Source organism: Sander lucioperca, chromosome 2 (genome assembly GCF_008315115.2).
Source record: "Sander lucioperca isolate FBNREF2018 chromosome 2, SLUC_FBN_1.2, whole genome shotgun sequence".
NCBI lineage: Eukaryota > Metazoa > Chordata > Actinopteri > Perciformes > Percidae > Sander > Sander lucioperca.
Window position 1 is genome coordinate 9223466 of NC_050174.1, and position 6578 is coordinate 9230043.

The following is a 6578-nucleotide window of genomic DNA, read 5'->3' on the forward strand; positions in this document are numbered from 1 at the left end:
CAGTGGAAATAGGCTGCCGAGGATTTCCTGGGCAGTCACTTTGGAGTGCCATGTCCAGACTTGGAATAAGAGGTCCCAGCAGGAGACGGCTCGTGGCGAATATCACAAGACGAGCAGAGACAGCATTGAGATGGCTGTGGCTGAAGCGCTGCAAGTGATGGAACAACCCACCGGGTAGGGAGGGAACATAAAAGAGTACTGGCTGTGGAGCCCAAGGGGCCGAGGGGGCTGCCCCAGGATGCTGGGGCTAGCTGTCAAGCCCTCTGGAGGTGTTGTGGGTTAATTGACGAAACACTGTTGAAGGAGGGTACCCACCTGATGACCCGAAGAAAGCACCTTGGGCCCACACCACAAAGCTCAGTGGGTTGGACTTGTAAAACACGAGTGTTGGCCTTCACCTCAACTAGGCGGCTGGGACTTCACCCAGCCATTGAGGTGAGAGCGATGATCCCATTGTATTTCAGACATTGATGTAGCCTGGGATTATTAATGTGTTTTGTTCTCCACTTTTGGAATAATTGTCAAACTTAATTATCTTGATGAAATATTTGAATTGATGAAATTACATCCTGAACATTAGGCTATATTGTATGTTAAAAGCTAGCATAGAATTGATTAGTCTGTCTTTATATGTTACAGTTTCACATTTTCCTTGCAACGTCATTAAACCTGTGGACGTGGGAACGACTTCAGAGTCTTCAGAGTCTTGATGTTAGGAGAGAGTTTAGCTGGCTGTCAGTGTATAGAGCAATACCGAATATGGCACAACAATATACTTAAAGTACAAAAAGTAAAAGTACTCATTATGCAGAATGTCCCATTTTAGAACAATGTCTATTTATATTATTGGATTATAATTAGTGGAAGCATTAATGTGTACATCATTTTAATGTAGGCCGTATTCTATGCGTGTGATGTGATCATGACAACATTCTTTGCCTCTGGCCCTATACACATTTAATAAAAACACAGTAGGCCTACTCCTGGTTAAAAATAAAAAAAGTTGTTTATGGGATTTTACTGGTAAAATGAAGGTTAAAAAACTATTATGTTATATTTTATTTTGCTTTTCCACTGACCACCTGCAGTACCCTCACGGACCACAGTTTGGGAATGACTGAAATAGACGGTCTAACATTACCCCTAAGTCTCTTCACTGGCTCCCTGTTGCATATAGGATTCAGTTCAAAATTCTTACTTGTATACTTACTCAGCATTGCATGGTCAGGCTCCTGCATATGTGGCTGAGCTACTTTACCCATGCCAGCTCGCTCTTTTAGGCCAAATATGTTAAATTTGCAGTCTGTCCCATGCACATGGCTTAAGACTCGAGGTGATTAAGCTTTTGAGTCCGTAGCACCTAAGCAATGGAATGCTCTGCCTCTTCTCTTACAGTCTGTTGTTTCTGTGGATTCTTTAAAAAAATCAGATTAAGACATACCTGTTTAGACATGCAGGCGTTTGGTTGAACAGTATGCACCTGGTCTTTCAGGTATATTATTGTGTGAAACTGATTGTGTTTTGTGTCTCATTATGTACTGTGTTTTTTGTGTTATACCCTTGTAAAGCACTTTGTGACTTTTGTCTGTGAAAAGCACTTTATAAATACATTATACCTACTTACTTAAGTTATGTGATACAACAGTTTTTTTTTTAGTATTGCTATCAGCTGTAATTGCATCTGTGAACCAGAATTAAACCTAGAGGGGCAGCCTGCAGCCAGAGTAAGACTTGTGAGTTATCTTTGGAAAACATCAAAATCTTATTACTGTGGTTATGAAATGATCTGGGGAAGCAGTTTACAAATAAGCAAACTGACAGTAAAGACCTGACTCTCTTCCACTTACAATTCTAATACAAAGTCTAATGAGAAATTCCTGTAATCATGTAACATTCAATATAGTCACTAGAGGGCACCAGATATAAAGATTTCATGTTGCCTGCAGAACACACACACACACACACACACACACACACACACACACACACACACACACACACACACACACACACACACACACACACACACACACACACATTATTTAAACTGATGAAGGGACATATTATTTGTGATTGATGATCTAAGCCTGTATCTTATCAAAAACAGTCCTAGCACTTTGGTAAGTGAAGCTATCAAGCCTCACACATTGAAAATATTCCTGTAAAGCAGATGGGACGTCTGTTGTTACCAATTATGTCACACTAAACATAGTAGAAGTAGCAAAGTTACTCTCAGGAGAAATATTACTGTATTTATTTTCCTAGAAACAAAAGTTGCTTAAAGAAGTAATAGTAATTTGCAACAAAAAACAATGTCTTGTTGTCAAAAATGTATTTTTAACTGCCAGTTTAATTAAGTGTAATGTAAAAACACTACTCTCCCCTGCTGGGAATTTCCAGGAGGTGTGTGTTCTGTAACGTTCCTTTAGTTGCACCTTCTTCAAAGCCATAGCCTGAGCAGTGTGTGTCACCTGCACCTGAAATCAAAAAATGTTTAACCTGGTTACTCAAGAGCAGGGACTTTCCTCACCTAAGCTATTTAATGCTGCAAACATATTCATGACACCTTTTAATTTTCCATTTTCAAAGCTTTTCTAACATCAAATGATGCTCTTAGAGTTGATAAGTCAATATTTCATAATAGCAGGTTACAAGTAGCCAAGATAGTTCTCTTCCATTATCAACAAAGCTTCCATTACTGAGCATCAATGTGGGAGAGCTTCTTGACTCCTGCACTCTTAGAATAATGATTTTACCATCAATGGGATCATATTTTAGCACAAATATTAAAGTCAAACTGGCTTCAACATGTCTAACGCCTCTAGCAGATGAGAGATTCATTAAGAAATGGGTCAAAGAAAAGTCAGCGTTTTTATTTCACAGGGTGACCGTACCTTATGTGGGTAGTCAGACCTCCGAGTGTGTGTGTGTGTGTGTGGGAAAGAAAAGGAGAGAGGTGCTGCCTTTGAGGATGCTCCCTGTGTGACTCCTCTCTCCTCCCTGGACACTGCTTGCTTGTTGTTTCAGTAAACAGAAGGGTCCAGAGATGATCCAAGACAAGCACACAGCCACCGCAGCCCACCCAGGAGCCAAGGTCAGGACCACTAACCTTCAGACACATATGCACCCTCACACACTAAACCCGCCTAATGAATCATTTTCCAGGTTGACCCAGGAGTTTAATTTTAAGACTGGAACTCATTCAGCTAAATGCTTGACAAAAAAAATCCAATCTATCATGGTAATTGTTGAATCAAGAAAGCCATTTCACTTATAATGCTGAACTCCTAATAAAAATATTTGAGTGAATTATCGAAAAAAAAAAAAAAAAAAGCTATAAAACTCCAATAGCTAATTACATACACTGCATTTTCAACTCCATATTTCCTTTTGTGGCTTTCTCTATGAACGTTTTCCATCTCCTGAATATGCTGTGCTTGTCAGTATGACACACCAATATAAATATTTGAATATTTATACTAGCTGAAATATTTCTGTGACATAATTACCACCTTGTCTCTCAAACTTTGCTGCCGAGCACATGGAGATTCATTCCCACAAACTTTTTAGGGGCAATTATTTCTCACAGGAGTAATAATACCTACCACTTCTCTCCCATCCAGGACGGAGGTCTTTGAAACTCAAGAAGATAATTCCGACCCTTCATCTTCTCCAAAAGAGCAGGCTGTCAGGGACGGGCTGCACTGTCAGCAAGGGAAAGCAAACAGCACCGAAGGTAGAGGAACAGAAGTAGAGACGATAAAAGAGAATGAAAGGTAGGGAAGAGAATGGTTTAAAAAAAATGGAAGGGTTTCAGAGACTGAGACAGATCGAAAAAGGGAAAAGAAAAGGCCAGTGACTTCTCTGATGGCCCAGTGCTCACATATGGCTAGGCTTTGCTTGTATAGCCTAACTTCAAGGCGAAGGGCCCTGCAAACATAAACAGTAGAGAGGCTGCAGCTGGAGCAGGGAGGCAGCCGCTTGCTTACCGAGACTTCGCTACACTAAACAATGGATCAAGTGACGCACAGGCCTTTGGCAGTGCAACAGAGACCCAGGCGGCTCAGAAAAGCCTTTCTTCCGTACGTTTATATCTCTGCTCTCTCAATATTTACTCCATGGGAAAACACACAATTTTCCATTCCTTTTGTTCTGAAAGGAGCAAAAGAGTAGACCTCCCTCCATACCGTCTCTCCCGCCCTCAAGACAGGACAGGTTCAGCGAGGACAAGTGTCTTTTTGTGCAAAATGTGGAGATAGGACACTATTTTCAACAATTATGCAGCTCTGTCTATAATTCCACCACTTACTCACTTCTACAGCTATGTACAGGTGTTGGGAATGAATAGATTCAAGCTTTCCTCCAGTGCAATTCATAATGATATTCTTGCACACAGTCTATTTCCAGCAAAATGAGGATTAGTTTATCTTACTGTGTGTGTTACCGCATTAGAAACTTAGTGTGTGTGTGCATCTGTGTTATATCTCTTTTATGGACATGCACAATGGGGAACGGAAGGGCCCAGGAGCCAGTGAATTAACCCAAATTACAGCTAACAGTTGCCGGGGTAACTGGATAGGAATGAGGGGCAAATGGTGTGTAATTTCCTAATGAAGGGGTGGGGGGGTTCTTTCTTTTTCACATTTAGAGACCTCCTCGGCCTGTTACCGTAACAACAGGAGGACTCTGTAGCCCCCCATATGGTTGTTTGCTTGCTGAGTCACCTAAATGTTTTTTCATAGGCCTTGGATACAAACTGTTTATCCTGTTCCCTCATAAACACCTATGATGGTCACCTAAATAAGTTTTTATTGATAATTACATTATTACAGTTGCCCTGAGGAGAATCACACACTGATGATACATGCTTCTTAAGCCTTAAAGGCCCTGAAAACTAATTTTCTCAATCAGCTTCTTACTATGAGTGATGGGATCCCACGTGAACACAAAGTTTCTGCCAAATTTGAAACAGATTTGGTTATTTCACATGAGAGATTTCTGTATAAATGTGTTTTTGTCTTGGCTCCTCTCACCGGGGCTCAGTGACAAAGCTGATGGCGCAAATTTCTTTGCACCAATCAGCATTTAACATTTCAATTCAAATTTAAAGACAGTTGCTTGGTGGTTTGCTTACTTTTTATCAAATCGGATTGATCCACACAGTCCTGATGAAGCACTAGTAAAACTGAAGTTAAATTGTCCTCTGTAACGTGACAGTTTTCAACGTTTTTGCAACTGAGATCCTAAGAAACATGCACCTCTGACCCACTATGTCACTCTGCCAGCTACTACAACCCATGAGCTAAATGTGTGGTTTGAGAGATGAGTTTCTAGAGATGGTTAGTCCCAAAAGAGGTATTTTGCTGTCAAAAAATATTCACAAATGTATATATTTGTCATTATTGCAAGAGATGACAGAACAATTAACACAGACAAAGGATGAAGGATCAACTTGAGAATTTTATTTTTATTTCACTGTCTTTAAGATATGACTACTATAAATGTTTATTTTTTATTTTTTACTTTTCTTATTTAGTCATAGATATTTAATGTTATAGCGGCTTAAATGTTTTAGGCATTTGTACAAGAGCTAGTTCTTAACCAGAGACCGTCTGCAGACCTTCTTAACACATTGAAGAGTGAATGTATGGAAACCTGATCCAAAGATGACTGGAGGCCCAGGTCAGCAACTCATTCACAGCTTTTTACAAATCAAATCAAACTACGTGTCACAATCTGACTTCTGCAAATAAACCTACATTGCCAGGGCCGCCCCGTCTGACTGTCCAGTTTATAACAGACTCACATACACCCAGGTTATGGTGGCAGGAACTATAAACAGACATCTCACACACAAAGAGAGGAGACATTAATGGGAGAACTGGAAAAACACACTGTCTCTTTGGTGGTATTTCTCGTGACTTCTTCGAGTTATTGCAAATTGCACCATGGCATGTAATAAAATAAAATACAATCAGGCTGACTTGAGGAATCAATGATCACTCATGGTGGTTGTATGTCTCACTCAAGATCCTTGACAGAATCCTGCAGTTAGCATTAAGGATAACACAGCTTTGTTTGCCACTGAGCCGTGCTAGCTGGCCTCTGATAACCTACAACCACTGTCAATCAGCTGGTAAGCCTTTCTATTGTCCGAAAAATGCTAAGCCTCTCTGCTATCTCACTTGAACCAGACTATGACCACAAAGAGACAGATAGGGATCTGCAAATCTCAGTTGTGGGTGAAACAGAAAGAGAAAAGCAGAGAGGGAAGGGTTTGGGGTTGGGATAAGAGAAAGGGCTTTTTATTCTCCTCCGTCTGTGATTTAAACAGGTGTGACAGATGTGTGGCCTCAGTATATGTGTGAAGATCGTCATGATCTACCACCCAGAAGGTCTACATGGGCACACACACATACACACACACACACACACACTCTATTTACCGAGCTGCATGTTCTGTTGAGGCACGTAGTCCTTTCTCTTGTTTATTGATAACTATCAGCACTTTCTCATTTCTACTAAACATAACACAACACTTACAGTGCAGCTCTCTTTGGGGTTCTATTTACTTCAGT